Source organism: Pteropus alecto, unplaced genomic scaffold, assembly GCF_000325575.1.
Source record: "Pteropus alecto unplaced genomic scaffold, ASM32557v1 scaffold276, whole genome shotgun sequence".
Lineage (NCBI taxonomy): Eukaryota > Metazoa > Chordata > Mammalia > Chiroptera > Pteropodidae > Pteropus > Pteropus alecto.
This window is the reverse complement of record NW_006438074.1, coordinates 2,328,088-2,345,387: the sequence shown is the minus strand read 5'-3', so window position 1 is coordinate 2,345,387 and position 17,300 is coordinate 2,328,088. Positions and strand designations below refer to the sequence as shown.

The 17,300-nt window shown below is 41.2% G+C and overlaps 1 protein-coding gene and 1 pseudogene across 1 annotated transcript in view; both read right to left on the bottom strand.

The window, feature by feature from the left end:
• Window positions 1-17,300, bottom strand: part of RHOJ (ras homolog family member J) — a 79,486-nt gene that overhangs the window by 27,496 nt on the left and 34,690 nt on the right. The gene's annotated exons all lie outside the window — the stretch shown is intronic.
• LOC112482457 lies at window positions 2,131-2,249 on the bottom strand (annotated as a pseudogene).

Sequence of the window (17,300 nt, the reverse complement as noted above, 5' to 3'; positions counted from 1 at the left end):
AGAAGTGAAAGAGAAGGAACTAAAATAATTTCCTTGGTTTAAGGCAAAATGGCCTGGCGTAGGTAGGATGACACTGTCGGGGTGGAGGCCACGTCGGTTCTCAGTTTGGCTGTGTAGTGGGAGTCTACTCTGTGTTTGGCCAGCCTTGCTGGAGGGATTGGAAAGGAAGGAGGCAGAGCTTGTGCCCCTATCTCTGGAAATCACTTTTATTCCCTCTTCTCTGCTTTTTTTATTTTCCTGTTTTATCGGAAGGATAAGATAAGTGGAGCACACTGTTGATGATAGAGAATCTCTAGGGGCAGTTGGAGACAGATCCAAGCATTAATCACAGATTGTGGGTTGTACAAATGGCTTTGTGAGTCCTTATCTTGGGCTAGCAGTGGATGCCTTATTGCTTGCCAACAAGCTGCAATGTCCTGTGAGACCTCTCAATTTGGAAATGAATCAGTCACAACAGCATAGAAGACAGGTATGCCCTAAAATGCTAATAGTAAATGTAGGGAGGTTGAAAGAGCTGGATCTTTTAAGTCAGGTGGTTCTGCGCTCCAATCCTGTCTTTGCTGGTCACTGTCTGAGTCACCATGGGAAAGTCACCTAATATCTCTGAGTACCTCTTTTCTTATTTGTTAAAAATGGAGATAACTTTACCTACCTAAAGTGAGTACTTGTGAGGAGGAAATTAAATGAGAAAATGCCTGGCACATGGCCTGGCCCATAGTAGATGCTGGACAATTGTTACTTTCCCTCCTTCAAGAAATGCTTATTGAACCTTGTCTATGGACAGGCCCATTCTCTGTTGCTCTCCACTGTATACCTAGTGCACATTAACTGGCACATAGGGGATCTTAATATTTGTGAATTACTCATCACTTTCTACCCTAAGTGATAGCTGTTTAGGTCTGTGTTTTGTATCTCCCACTGGACAGGAAGACCCTTGAGGAAATAATCTCCATACCCCATGTCCTGCACAGTTCCTGGCAAACACAGTAGATGCTGACTACATAGTACAGAAATGGGTCACCGGGGACAATTTAGGCAGAAGAAAGTCCTTCAAAATGTGCAAAGCTGCAGCTTGAAGCTCCCTTGTAAGACACTAACTGCTGGGAAGTGCTTGTAGCCAGCAAATCTGCCTGGTAGACAGTGGTCAGGCTAAAATCCCAGATCACCTTCTATTCTTGGAGCTATTAGGGTTCTTTTCTGGGTTGAGATAGGTTTTAAAGAGAGTGAGTCAAATGACCTGCTAATGGTTCAGATGGTTCTCTCAGTAAAGTGTGAAAAGTGTCAGTGACCTGTTAAGTATGTAAAATGAAGGCCTTCTTCTTCAAATCCATTAAACTCTGCTTCCTTGTGTTTCTTCTTTGTGTAGATTGAAGTAATTTTGTGAGTTGGAGTGAGGCGCTAGTGAGATCTAAGTAGTGGGCTTGATTTCTTAAAGGTCAGTTTCTCCTAGAGAGAAAATGTCCCAGGCAGGACCTGAGCTTACTCCCTGCATCATTTCAGTCACCTCACAAAACTGTGTCTCCTTGATTAATAACCCTTGCGGGAAGTGTTAAACACTGCCTCAGCATTTATAGTCAAGTTTCAGATAATTTTTCTTTATGCCTGAATTCAGGTCCATACTTTGCTACTCATTTGGTGAGATGTTGGACAACTTAGTATATCCCTCTCACCTGAAAAATGAACAAATTGTGCTTACCCTAAAGGGACATAAAAACTCTTTATGAGCTGTTCAGAAGTTGGGGGTAATCATCTTAGCAGTTTATCTATGTCTAGGGAGCTGCAAGAAATGAAGGGTTTAAATCAAAATTCACAGTTCTGGCCCTCATCATGCTTGCTGACTGGGTATCTTCAGCAGCATATACTGACCTTTTCCCTCTCTGAACTGACCCTTATTCCCTGCTCTTCTTTCTGAAAGATCTTGTCTGGGACAGTGACTCACCTAGCTCCAATGCTCACTTTCGGGGCTGCTTGTGTGTGCTTGTGACCTGGTTTAAAGTTTGCAAATATTCATGTATATATATATTTTTTTATTTATTTTTTTAGGCGAGGCAACCCTTGATTGACCTCACAGATTGCAAGGAACTTGTCAGCTTACAATCCCTTATTTTTTTTAAAATTTTTAATTTTTTACACCTACAGCACCTGATCTTCCTAGGTGGTCTCCCATCTAAGTACTAACCAGGCCTGACCCTGCTTAGCTTCCGAGATCAGACAGGATTGGGCTTGTTCAGGGTGGCATGGCCATAGACACATATATATTTTATAAGGAACCAACTCAGAAGCATCTGGGATAAGATTCCCCTAAAATTAAAATAAGTTGGAAAACAGTATGAAACTAGAAGTAAGCAATACATTTTCATAAATATCAATGGTGGTGAATTCCTTCCTGGTGAGGTTCCATCCTTCCAATATACATGATTCTCTTACTGTGGTATGAAATCCTTCTCATTTATCTACATGGCTCACCTCAGCTTGCTTGTTACCCTTCTTTGCAAAGAATGCTTCTTGCTTCTTGAGCAGCAGACTGTGTGTGTGTGTGTGTGGGTGTGTGTGGGTTTGTGTGTGTGTGGGTGGGTGTGTGGGTGTGGGAGAGAGAGAGAGAGAGAGAGAGAGAGAGAGAGAGAGAGAGAGAGAGAGAGAAAGAAATTGAGAGAGAGATTGAGAAAGAGAAAGAGAAAGAAAAAGTTGCTTGGGAAAGTCTCTTATTTGATGTGCTGGCATGAGATCCTGTTTCCGTAGAACAAGGACTGAGGAGAAAACCAAATAGGCTTCCTGAAAATGTTAGGACTCTGAGCTGAGCACTTCCTTTTGTGAGGTCTATATATTTGTCCTACAGTAACAGGAGTCCATTTGAACAGGTTAATAATGTATCTGCTGTGCATCTTCCATTGCTGGTCATTTCTCTTTCATTCTTTAGGTATGCCTGTTGGGACAGGAGACTTGGTTTGTAGTTATTCCAAGTTGTAACTGCCCCAAACTTTAAGGCAGAAGAACTTACTAGAGCCCTTGACTCACTGTGAAAGAACTCTGGGACCTTGAGCAAACCACAGCTTCCCTGTCTCATTTTTTTTTTTTTACTGGCAAAGGAGATCATGAATATGAAAATTTTGTACACCAAAGCTTACACAAACGTAAGGTGGCATCACTGAGCAAATGGCTTTTTAAATAATATTTTAGGCAGCAGAGCTTGGTGGAATGAAGTTGCACTGGTTCTGAGTGTTGGGTGGCAGGAAAGGTCTTCCCTTGCCAGTACTTGTTTGCTGATGGAAGAGGAAGGTTGGGGAGGACTCTTGGAACTGACTGGGGATGGGGCCAAATCAAAGACAGACCCATGATTTTGTGATATCCACAGCCTGGAATTTCAGAGTCTTGCTTGGTCTCACCCTTCCTTCCTCAACATTCGTTTAGTCTTCACATCCTGCCAATTTTACCTGCTAAGTATCTCTGGAATCTGATCCCTCTTTACCATCCTTGTAGCTATCTCAGTGCTGCCCCTCACCCCCAACCTTGTCTATTGCAAAAGGCTCCTAATCCACATCCATCCTCCAGGATCCATCTTCTGTGATGCCTTTTCCTTACTGCCACCAGTTCACACAGCTGTGGCTCCAGCCATCTCCAAGATAAATTTCAAATACCTTCCAGGAATGTACAAGGTCCTTGTAATCTGGCCTCTGGTTTACCTTTGCACATCTTCTGTTTTTTACCCCACTACAATCCAAACTTCTTACAATCTATTGTACTTACGATGCTTTTGCTTAAGCTGTTCCATCTGGAATTCTGGAAAAGAAATTCCAGAATGTTCCCCACATCTGTCAGCCTGGAAAACTCACATAACCTGGAAAACTCACTTCCATAACTCCTCCTTGTTGCCCACCAAATACCTTCAGCCTCTCTTCCATGCTTACTTGCCCACTGGGTCATAAAATGCTGTGTGTTATTTATTCTCATGTCTCAACATCTAGCATAGGCCTGGCATATAGCTCCATAAATGTTGGTTGAGTGACTGAAAAGTGCATTAAACTCCCAACCAAACTGGAGGTTTTCTCTGAGCCATCTTTTTTCTCTAGACGAATCTTTGGCATATCCCAAAGGGTCGCCATGAACTTTTCTGGACACTAAGTGGCAGGATGGGGTCCTGAGCAGTGACAACCTACACTAGAGCTGTCGGAGCTGTCCTACTTGTTGTGAGGGGATGCTATGGAAACCTGGCTCCCTTGGGTGGGGTCTGTGCTTAGGGCACTCTTCCACTTTTCCAGGCAACTTTCACCAGCTATAGGGTTGCTAGACTTCAGGCCGGTGGGGCAGGGCCACTGCCAAGGTGTCCCAAGGTTCATGTGGCTGTGACAGTTATAGTAGCTAGGCAACCTGGCATTACTCATAGAGTGCAGGGGAGCTGTCTTTTAATTAAGACTTTAGGTAGAAGTGACTGAAGTACAAGTGAAGCCTGCACATGGAGAATTGTGTTCGGCAGACCAGAGCATACATTTTTGTGGATCCTCTGTGTAAAGAAAAAATGCCAGCTCTTTAGTTATATTTATACATCACTAGAAACTCACAATAATCAAGCGATTGAGGTATGGTAGAATAAATACCTAAATTAGAGGCAGAAACTTTGAATTTTAGTCTTGACTTTGACTTGGTGATCTAAATGTTTCATGGTAGCCACCAGGGGGAGCTAGTTAAAAATACAGGTTCCCTGGTTTCACACTTTACCCACCCTTAAGATTCTGAGGAAATACGTCTGGGGTGGGGCCCAGAAGTCTGCATTTTTACGAAGCTCCCCAGGGGAGTGATTCATTTTGGAAACTCAGTTTCCTCATCTTTTACATGAGAATAATAATATTTTGATTACTCTAGAGTATCCCATCCACTTAAGACAGGTTTTGTGAATATTAGATGAAGTAATATCAAGGAAAATAAATTTATAAAATGCTACACAGATATTTTCTTTCCGATCATATCTGACACACGATACTGGAACAAGGCAGTCTGTAACAGCACTCTCGCCTCCTCGTCCGGAAATAGTCACTAAGGATATTCAAACACCTAGGCGATGATAAAAGTGGAATAGTGTGTTCCTGTTAAGAGTTTTCAAAGAATTATTAGGCTCTTAAAACTTCTATCAGGTACCAGCTATAACTAGTTAGAAAATATGATGGAAATATCTTCACAACAACAACAAACACTATAATGCGTCTAGTAATCTGCAAGACTTTTACGAAAAGAAGCACAAGAAGCACTTTGCCAAGATACATAAAAGAAGACAGATGGGGAAACAGCTCCTGGTCTTGGGCGGGAAGCTCTGATTGTAAAGATGTTATACCGCCACAATTTAATAAGTTTAAAGTAATTCCAGTAGGATTTTTGAGTTGGGAACATGACAGAGTGAGTATTTTTGACACATAAGGGTGCTTTCTAAGCAATAAGAATAATAATGCAAAAGAAAATAAAGAATATAGACAATTTGTAAATAAAGGGCCAATGACTATTGGAGTAAAAAAATTCAAATTAAACAAGATGCAATCTTTGACCTGTCAAATTGACAAAGATAATATGCCCAGTGTTGGTGAATACATGATGATGTGGCACCCACTGCTGCAGGACATGTCAGTTGGTTCAAGTTTTCTGGAAAGTCATTTGGCAGTATAGATCAAGAGCCTAAACATGGGTCTACTTCTAACTCAGCAATCATACTTCTGTAATATATTCCCAGGAATAGTCATACATATGTACACCAATATGTACATAGAAGACTGTTCATCACCAAAATGTTTATAATAGATGACAGGTGGAAACTACCTACATGTTCAGTAGTTGAAGATTGGTCCTCATCAGTTACGGAGCAACCTGACAACGTAACTTTTTAAAGGATATTGAGGAATGTGGTAAAATATTGAGGGTATAATGCTAGATGGTAGGAGATAAAATTCTACATTACAGATGTAAAAATTTTTATAGAAAACACTTAATTTTTTTCCATAATTTACCAGGTAAATCAGGAAAAAAAAGATATTTAGGTACTCAACAATTGTGGTTATGTTGCTATTATTACTGTTATATACAGATTGGATTAAATGTCATCTAAGTTGTCTTCTGTCACTTAAATTCTACCATTTCTTCTTGGTTCACTCTCTGATTTTTGTCTTAGGCTTGCCTAGATTTATTTTAAGCTGTAGGGCTAAGCTTATACTTTAACGAGTAGGAGCATGTGATGAATAGATCTGCAGTGGAGGTTTATAAACTGTGTATTGCAGAGCAGCTGATCTTTTTCAGAGAATTATGATGAACCACTAATGCTTTACCTATACTTGCTTTTTGAAGGTAATGCAAGAAAATATCGTGCATTTGAAGATGCTGGAATCTGCCAAAACCTATTCATTGTAAACCAAAAGAAATATATGAGCTGTAAAGACTACAGCAGTAAATCGATTCTAAATACAGCCTTTTATTAACAATGTCTAGGCTTAGTGAAATAAACTAGCTAGGTGAATAGTTAGAGGGTGTGTTTTTGCTACCAGTAATTTCTTTTCCAAAGCAGTACAAGCTAACTTGGAAAACATTAAGTGATTTTTCCATTTTCTACTTTTGTACATGGTAGTTGCCTTAGATTATGTTTACACTTCTGCCTCATTGTTATTCAGGATCCTAGAATTTTATATATTTGTGAGTTTTTCCCTCCATTTCATTTATCTTAGTCTTATATCCCTAACCAGGATAGGGGTTCTTTTCAGGTAACAACTTTTTTTTTCTTTACTTCATAACAACTATTAAGAAATATTAATATTTGCTGGTTAATTAATGATTAAAAGAAGATGTATGTATGACAATTGGAGATAAAACAGTTCTTGACTCATTTCTGAAATGAATGAATGGAAGCTCATCTTGTAACTTTATTAAGAATTTTCTCAGAATTTTTATAAGGTAACATCTACCAATTTTATGTTCTTGTCTACATAATTTTTCCCCAGTTGTTTTTCATCACATCTAAGTATAAAGGTATAATTGCGAAGATGCTTATCAGCAATGTGAAGTTCATGGCTAGCCAGTCCTCTTAAGGAGAGCCAGTAAAGGGATGCACCAAGTGTTGGCTATCACCAGAACCTGTGGTTTGTATTGCCACTCGAAGCTAGAAAGAAGTCTCATGTAGTGCTTGGCATCTGGGGTCAGCTGCGTCAATGAATTAGTAATCTGAGGCTTTGAATTCTTATTGGTGGCTTTGCTGATGCTTTTCTGTCAGGTTTTATATGAGGTCCATTTAATCTAGTAGAGTTTCTGTGCATTTTCAAAGCTTTAAAAAGTATAACAAATAAGTAGGGAACCATGTGGCATGGTCTCAATAAGGACACAAAACATTAACAACCCAAAGTCATTAATAAACCATTTTGGCTTTTAAGTGAAAGATGAAGACATCAAAGGGGTATTCAAATCATAAACCATAACACTACTTCTTCAAATCATCTTCTCAATATTTTTTATACCCTACCCCAGCCCTGAGGCTTTGTCCCTATCCTCCATTCTTTCCCAGCACACCTTCTGTAAATATTTCAGTCTCCTTTCTGCCAGCACAAGAATGCCCAGAGCTTTACTGGCCCCTCCTGTGGGCTTTGGAAGAGAGAGAAGCTGAATAGCCAAAGTTGCTTTCTTTCCTCAGAGGGGTGGGGAGAATACGGAAAGAGGGAAAGATTATAAACACTTGTAATTTAATAACCTTTCTTGTATCCCAACACATGTATAATGCAGGCACTTATTTGACAGCTCAAGGGGTTGTTTGCCAAATTCTCTTAGGATAGTAGCATCATGTCTTTCTCCTGGAACCTAGAGATGCTCAGCAGTTTAAATTACCACATTGTCAACTACACCTTGGGTAGTTAGAATTGCAATCCCTGCTAGACTGGAAGGTTAAAGGCTAAGGGTACAAAGGGGAATTCGAGATAAGACGATGGCCCTGTTGAGTTACCACTAGTTGGTCAGAAGCAAAATGAGATTGTACTAGTGGAAGGCATGTGGACATGAGCTCTGGACTGCATGTGTGGAGGGGGTGAAATTGTCTTCACTAAACCAGCACCCTCCTTGTGAAGTTAGGCATTCAGGACCTGCCATGGCATTGGAGCTGTGGAGGAGAGGTATTCAGTGGCTTTGTCAGTAGTTACAGAGAAATTACAAAATCAGAGAGGAGAAAAAGAGGTCAAATTTGCTGGAGACAAAGATTGGTGGAAGGAATGAGGAAGAAGTTGGAGAGGAAAGAAAGGGGACTTGGGGAGGGGGTGGCTTACTCTAATCAGAACCAATCTTTTGGTACCCCAGTGTGGGTTCCATTCCAGGGCAGATTCCAGGAGCTGGTTCAGTCAAGATAGGCTCTTTGGGTCTAGCTCAGAGCTTCCATGGTATCTCCAGGGTTGTCCTAACCTGGCCTTGTTACCCAGATTGCACTCTGTCTGTGGTCTCTCTATATTTCTCTCAGTCTTGACCTGTGACCCTTCAACTGGGAAAACCCAAACCTATTCTGAAGGACTATTAAACTCTAGATTTGAGTTGGCTGTGGCAGAAAGGGTGTTTGGGCCTGGGCTTGGCTCTTGAGTGAATAGCTGTCAGTGGTGCCTGGAATGGGGTGGAGGGAAGGCTGGTAAAGAGACTCTTGTCACTCTGTCTGGCCCGTTCTTTTCTGCATGAAATTATATGCTGCTGAGCCCTGTCCTCCATGAGTGCACTGGGAAAGGGAAAGGGCAGACCAAAGATGTTGCAGAGGACAACACTGTTGGCACGGTCAGGAAGGCTGCACCAGGTCTGTTACCTTTACTGCAACTCTGCTGATCCACCTCGTGACACTTGTGCTTCTCCCTCCCCTCTCGTCATGAATTTCTAAGGGTTATTATGGGTAATTTTTTGTGTCAACTTGACTAGGCCATGGGATGTCTAGATATTTGGTCAAACATTTTGGGTGTCTCTGTGAGGGCGTTTTTGGATGAGATCAACATTTTAATTAGTAAAGCAGATGGCCCTCCATAATGTGGGTGGGCCTCATCCTATTAGTCGAGCGCCTGCATAGAATAAAAAGCCTGACCCTCCCCTGAGTAATAGGGAATTCTCCAACAGACAGCTTTTGAACTCCATCTATATCATCAGCTCTCCTGCGTCTGGAGTCTTCTTTTTTTTTTTATTTTTAATTAAGTTTATTGGGGTAACATTGGTTAATACAATCATATAATTTTCAGGTGTACGTTATCATTTGACATCTGTATATTCTATTGCGTGTCCATCACCCAAACTCCAGTTTCCTTTAGCTACCATATATTTGATCCCCTTTACCTACTTCAGCCACCGCCTGACTCCCTATATTTGACCCCCTTTACCCCGTCTACTCCCCCACCCCACTAGTAACCACTATTCTATTGCGTCTGGAGTCTTCTGACCCCTACTGCAGATTTGGACCTCCCAGTTTCCACAATCGTGTGAGCCAATTCCTTATAATAAAAATCTCTACGTAGATTCACATCCTGTTGGTTCTGTTTCTCTGGAGAACCCTGACTAATATAACAGCTTTATGATGTACAAGCTCTTAGCTATAGGGATTTAACAAACGGATAATAAGTAAAAGGATATTTCTAGTCACAGAATTTGTTAGGTGAGAACTGATGCCAGCGCCAGTTGGTGTACATTGCGGTAGGTAAGGGACACAGGCATGAGGTATAGAAGCATGAGGTTGATGAATAAAGGTGCTGAGATGATCTGCCAATGCTTTGCTCACTAATGACACAGACCAGTCTATTGATGGTGGAAGAGATACCGTGGTAAAAGTCAAGGCAAGAGCCATGTGGCTCCAACATGGAGATAGGAAAGATAGCACATGGAGTGGTGTCCCTTCAGTTGGGTATGAGACGGGAGAGAGCAGAGCTGGAGCCGTCTCATCCCCTACTGTCATTAGGAGGCGCATTTGAATCACAAGGATGGTGGGTAAGGGTGGGGAGGTGGGGCTGGGTGGTGATGGCGGTTCATGTTAAAGTGAGTGGAGCTTGAAACTAGATTTCTAATAAGCTTCTAGGTGGTGCCCTTGCTACTGGTCTGCAGGCCATGGTTAAGTGACAAGGTTCTCATCCTTCCTTTAAATGTGACTTCTTTAAGTCCCTCAGATGGTTGACAGACACGTATGAAAGGGAGGTGTATTCCTGTAAAGAAATGCAGAAAGGACCAGGGTCTGGACAGCAGCTGGAATATTCACTCTCACCTACCCACTCACTGATCTTCAGAAATTCAGGAGGTGGGGGTGTAATCACATTATAAGTCCTCTGAAGAACCGAAGGCATCTACTCTCAGCGGAGCCTCCAGAGGGGGCTGCCAGTTTCCTCAGTGGGGATTTGAGGCCTGGAAGGGACTGCAGCCAAAAAAGAGGACCGTATTAAACATGAAATTATAAACAAGTAATCTCCAAGCTTGGAAAATGTTGTCTCACTCCCCTGGGTCATCACTGAGGGGAAATTGACCTCAACATGTGAGAGCCTGGGTAAAGGGAGGGAAGCAAGCAATTTGGGCCAAGAGACCATAAAAAGTTTTCTAAGTTATTTATTTTAGTATTTCCGTAGATTGTACCCAACAGCTTGGAGCATAATAACAACTAATGCGCATTATCATATGGGGATTTCTGAGTATCTTTCCGAAGTTCTGGAATTTACAAAAGTGTGCTTCTGAGCTTTAGGAGGTACCGACTGTTGCTGTCTGTCTGTCCTCCATAACAGCCTGCAGACGTGGCTTTAGGAGCTGCTGGTGAAGTCAGATTAGTTTATCTCCTTTGGATGTGCTTCCCTCACCCTCATTTCTCCTCTCTGACATGGTAATTGTTATCCTCCTTTCCTCTTCTCTCTTACCAAATCTATCCCCTTTGCTTTTTTCCACACACTGAGGTTCTATAAATGATTAATAACTGACTAGAGTGTGAACTCCTTATACAAAGACAAACTTCTAGGGCCCAGCGTAGCATCTTGAAGTAATGGATATTCAATAAATGAGTATTTGTTGAATGAATGGATAGCTTATAACATTCATTCCCCACTCCAAGGAAAGTGTACCTTTTAAAGAGGATCATGCCAAACTGATAAACTCTAACTGAAATCTCAGGAGCATCTGATAGGCTGGTGTGGTCTGAGTTCCTGGTGACTTGCACCTTTCCTAGCACTGAGGAAATCAGAGCAGGAGTTCCTGGTGATACTTTCTGGTATGGGTGCCAGGAGACACAATTGTCAAATTGAAAGTGATCAATTCCAGAAAACAAGGAAAACTATTGAGCCCATGACTTGGGGGCACACTCCAAGATAGACAATGATGGAGTATTTGTCTAGTTCCCAGCACTGACAGTTGAGGCAACCCTGATGCAGTCTTGAATAACAAAGCAGACATCGAGGGACTTGGGGGAGCTGCCCAAGCCCTTGACCCTAACCTCTGCCACTGACTGGTTCCATCAGCATTCCAATCACTGTGCTGCCTGGGAGGATGGTGGGAAATGGTGGGAAATGGTGCAGCAGAGAGAAAAATACCTGCTAAGTATGTTTCAGGTTTTTTTAAAAAATAGAATGAGCATAAATGAACTAACTAACCTCTTTAGCCTAATTTAGTTTTGCTTTTTTTTTTTTTTTTTTAGTTATCACATTGGCTAACCAACTCTTCGATGATTAGCAAAAAGTTTCCTCTTTTAAACTTTGGTCCGAGGATCAGGTCTTCTGGCTCTCCATGAGGTATGGCGTTTGTAATTCATTGTTTTTGTTACATGAGCCCAGGAAGAGTGAGAAGGGACTAGCTTACAAATCAGTAAGTGCTGACCCCTGCTAAAAATATAAATGGCTGGAGGAAAGGAGAGGTAGGTGAGAAGGGAGTAGTGAAAGAAAATACTAAACAGATGATTTAAAATATCTAACACCTGTGTGCTTTTGAAGTGCAGTTGACCCTTGAACAACGCGGGACTAGGGGCACTGACCCTCGCCCAGTCGAAAATCTTCGTATAACTAGACTCAGCAGTTGTCCCTTCAAATTTAGGATTCAACCAACTATGGATAGAAGACAGTGTTTTTGATCAGCAGTTGGGAATCTGAGCTTGGGGCTGTGAAGATACTGTTTTCCATCTGTGGTTGGTTGAATTCGAGGATGTAAAACCTGTGGATGTGAAGGGCCAACTGTATTCATTGGAAAACATCTGCATGGAAGTGGACCCGTGCAATTCAAACCATTTTGTTCAAGAGACAACTGTTTTCAGGTGAGTTTTCTTTTAGACGATAAAGAAATTAGGAATTGGCAGTTGTAGTCAAATAATGGCTGGTTGCTCATGAATAATAATAAAGTATCTATTGACTGTCCCTTTGTATGACACCCTGGTTTCTGAAGAGCTTTCACCTTGAGAATTATACCTTTTGGTCAAGCGTAAGGAAAGTCAAGAGGAGTAAACGGTATATATTAAAAAAAATCTGGAGCTAGTAGCAGAGCTAGAAAAACTGTCTAAAAACTCAGCCAAATTCTTCTTCAACAGTTTTGGGGAATTTCCTAATTTCTGTCGAATATTACCTCATCTTCCCCTTCCTGTTTTGAAGAGATGCTTCTTATCTTCATGTCCTTGTTCTGATGCTGTTAACATTTCTGGGGATGGGAGTGGGGCCATGAAGAGAAAGTAGGAAATGTTAGGAGTGTGTGTGAAATGGGCAGGGGGCGTTTGGGGGACCACAGAGAGGGTGGTGAATTCCAGGTAGGAGGAATAACAATCTAGCTTCTTTATCACAGCTGCATGCTAGAGGGCTATTGATTAGGAAGAAGTGATATTTTTCTTAGGGTTAAAATCAGCTTTAGAAATATCCCTGGACTATTTTTCCGTGGTGAAAAAGTATTTTATATCATGTTTTTGGACTGAACTGTTGGAATGCATGAATTGGCTTGAATGGGTGGCACCTGATACTGCCTACAGTTGATATGGCTTTAAGCACATCCCAAATTCATACCTCGAACATCTAATTAGTTAGTGTAATAATGGTAGACAGGATAATGCCCCCCCCCAAAAAAAATCCACCTTCCAATTCCCAAAACCTGTGAATGTGTTACCTTATATGGCGAAAGGGACTTCGCAGATGTGATTAAGTTGAGGATTTTGAGTTAGGGAGATGATCCTAGATTACCTGGTAGTCAGAATGGACGCAGGGTTGGAATGATGCAAAGGGGGCCATGAGCCGAGGACTGCGGGCAGCCCAGGACCTGGAAGAATCAAGGAATAGATTCCCTCCTAGAGCCTGCAGGAATACAGCTCTGTCAACCTCTTGATTTTGGCTTTGTGAGATATATTTCTGACCTCCAGAAATATAAGATAATAAACTGTGGTCATTTGTTACAGCAGCAGTAACTTTGTTATAAAATATCTACTAGCTGAAAAAAATGCTTTGAAGTCTGATATTTGGGGAGAGAGGACATCCTTTCTGTTTCCATGTGAGGGGCGTCACTTAGTGTTGACGCTCCCCGGGGGTGTGGAGAGAGTAGAGAGTGATCTGCTTGGTAAGCTGGGACCAGTAACAGGGTGCACTTTGCTCTGCCCTCACCGCTTTGCCTTCGGAGTCTGTCTGCCCAGAGAAGTAAAAACTCTGCTCTCTCTCTCTCTGGTTACATAGGCCTTTGTTTTCCATGATTTTTGTGATGGATCAGGAAGCCCACTGTTATCCATGTGCCTAAACCCATTCTGGTCCTTTTCTGTCTGACTCTTCTTTCTTTCTCTTAAGCGAGAAAAGAGGTGTTATTTATTGACTCCTCCGAAATCCAACTCTTCACATAGATATTCGTTCTCTTTTCTTTGAGGAACTTATTTGTCATTATTTAACTTATTTATTATGTCTTGCTTAGTTCCAGAGAGTATTTAAGATGGCTTATAAATACATTATAGTTAAAAATGAGGAGGAGAGGGAAAATAAAGAAAGGATTGATTAGATGAAACTAGAGTGAGGTTAGAATGTGAAATACATATCATGAGAGTCTGTTCTGGTGCTGGCAGGGGGTGAGCTTGGGGAGGGTCACAAATTTGGCTCTGAGCTTCTTATCAGTCAAAGCAAAGAGGGAAGCATAATTGACTAATAATTTATAGAATCATTATAGAATCAAAGTCAAATGATTTATGGAATATGGTAGCAAACCATCAACTGGTTACTCAGAAGAAACGTAAGTATTCCTAGAACTGAGACTGAAAAACTCTCCTGCAGGTCCTTGGAAAGAGAACACTTACAGAGTGTAGTGACCAGGATCCTAAACATCATCTTAAGTATGGCTATGTACTTCATAAGCTATTCCTCAGTGTAAGTAAATGGTACAATAAAAATACATGTTTTCCATTTATGCTGAGTATTTACTGAGAATCTCCTCTGGGTCAGGGCAAGGTTCAGTGCTGGGGCATTCATGGGCGAGCAAAACATAATTGTTCTTGTCTTCAGGGAGCTTATAGTCTAGAGAGGGAGCCACATACCATACAAGTAATGCCATACTAGGAAGATATCAAATAGGGTGCTGAGAGTGTAATAACATGGGGCTCACTTTAGTTTAGGGTCAGGGACAACCTCTGAGTAAGTGACATATAAGCTGAGACCTTAGCAATAAGTGAAGTGAGCAAGGCAAAGAATGTTTGTGTATGTAGTGGGAGATCAGGGGTGTGTGTGTGTGCGTGCGTGCGTGTGTGTGTGCGCGCGTGTGCGTGCGCGCGCGTAGAACATTCCAGGCAGAAGGAAGAGCACAAAGAAGCCCTGAATGGAAAAGAAGTGGTGGAAATGAAAGGTCAGTGTAGGTGACATGTAGCGATTGAGGTGTGGGGTGGGTGTGAGCAGAAAATGGACTGGAGAGCTTATGTATTTTGTAGCATAAGCAGTGGGAAGCTTTTCAAGGTATTTGAGGAAGGAAATGACATGTTCTAATTTATATTTTAAGAGGCTCACTCTGGCTGCTGTGTGACAGCAGGCAAGAGAGAATTGGGAGCCTGTTGCAGTGGTCCATGGAGAAGATGGTGGCTTAGACCAGGTGGTGACATTAGAGATGTGGAAATGTGTCTGGGGACAAAAGCATGCACTGATAGCCAGAGTGTTGTTGATCTAGAAAACATTTCCCCCTATTTCTGAACTTGATTTAATCTAAATCAATTTTAACTGTTTCTTAACTGACTATTGCATTTAAATTAGTTGCATGTACAAATTGGGCATTTTTTTTTTCTAGGAGAGACACACCTTCCTCTCTAACAAGGTTCTACTTAGAGTAACGGTTCTTAACCTTGGTCATGCCCTGGACCAATGATAGCAGAATCTCTGGGGCTGAGACCTAGGCATAAATATATTTTAAAGCTCTCAAGCGATTCCATTGCACAGCTAAGATTAAGAACCACTGACTGAGAGCATTAGATGGATGGTGAAGTATGACATGTGAGGTTAGAGTTAAATCTTAAATTCAAGGTTGTAAACAAGGTGGAGAAGGAATATTTCTACTAATGTGAGGTTTGGATGGAGCCAGGTATTTATAGTTTTTTCTAACCAGCTCTACGGGGTAAATGAAATCACGATTAGCTGAGGGAAAAAAACATTCTTGAAAACACGTTCAGCATCTCTCGCCAATTTATCTGCAACTTTGAACTTTAAAAATAAACGTGAATTCTTAGGCACTGCATGTATAAAAGTATAGGCTAATTGGAAGTGAAAGGTTTCATCTCTAGATCACTGCCAGAGGTCAGCAGTTTTGAGCATAGGTGGTTGCTCAGTGGTAGTTTTTAACACAACAGTTGGCCTGCATCCTGTTGCTATGGGAAGATTCCCTGGGCTACATATTGTTGTTAGTCCTCATGTATTAGAAGTGGTTCATGCATGCACTGAGTTGGTGGGGTCCCATCATCTTGCCAATTCTTCAGAAGCTATTAGCCGTGTAAGGACAGGGAGTATAGTGGATGTGTGTTGTTCCTTCCAGTATCAATTTTATGCCTTCCATTGTTTCCTAAAAGTGTCCTGAGCTTTTCAGCATTATTCAGTGAGCTCTGACTGCTTGCAAGGGTGAGCTGTGTTTATCGTAAGCCTATCATATATCCCATATTCCTGGTCACATTGATTGGTTGGGAGTTGGCACATGACCAAGGTCAGATTAACTGAGACCAACAAGACTCAGTTCCAGGTCCTTTATTTGACCTATAGGGGAATAGATCCTCTTTCTGGCTGGAAGTGAGTGGGAGAGCTCCCGGAGATGCCCTTTTGGAACTGTGAAAAGAAATCTGAGAATGGAACCAGTCCTGAGAAGGCAGAGTTGAATGGTGTTGTGTGAGTCGTGTATAAAGCTTCATCTGAAGCCAGGATTACCCCTGTAACTTGCAGTGATACAGGGACCTATGTCTGCCTTGCTCGCTGTGGCTCCAGCATGACAATAAATATTTGTCGAGTGAATAAGTGGTAGACAGAAGAAAGAGAACAATGTTCGGAAATAGAAATCAGTATTGAGTTTATGTAATTGCAGAAGAAAAGGCCATTACCTAAGAGGCAAAACTCCTATCATTTTTCTGACTCTGATATCTACTTAACATAGCAAAATATGGAATTTCCTTTTGATTACTTTACAGTAACAAAGGGAGATAAAATAGAAAAGAGCAGTAATAAATAATAAATCTGGCCATGGGATGGATGGGAAGCAGCAAATCCTTTTTCCATAACACTAGTATCGAGAGAAATCTGACTCAGATTTAAGGCATGTAAGTCATTGAGTCCCCAAACTGAAGTATTTGATTATTTCTTTGGCTTTACAAATGGTTCACATTATTTAATCGCTTTTACTTGACTTAAATTTTCAAAATTTTGTCCATATTTGAAATTTTAGAATCACTCGATGATGAAGGAATATATTCATTTTTCAATACACTAATCAAAAGATAAACATACCTAGTCAACGATCCACATCACAATTTGTCATTTAATACTTTATTGGGGTCTACAGAGACACCTTACATAAGGAATCTATGTCATTTCTCACAGAGCACGTGGTTGAGAAGACAGCAAAAGAAAGATCTATCGGTGACTTCTATGATGATTTTTTACCCAAAGAACATATTCACATATGAGAAAGAGGCAGTTCACTTTTGTAAAGAAGAGAAAAAGATAGTATGCATTTGCCAATAGTTGCTTATATGGCCTCTTCTCAGACAATACGCAATGAACATTTTCATCATTTCTTCTTGCTTTTTTTCTCTATTTTTTTTTCACCTACTCACTGTAACATACTAGATTCTAGGGCTACAGAAAGAAGAGAAGCAGAAACAGTGATAAAAAGAGGATAGAGTC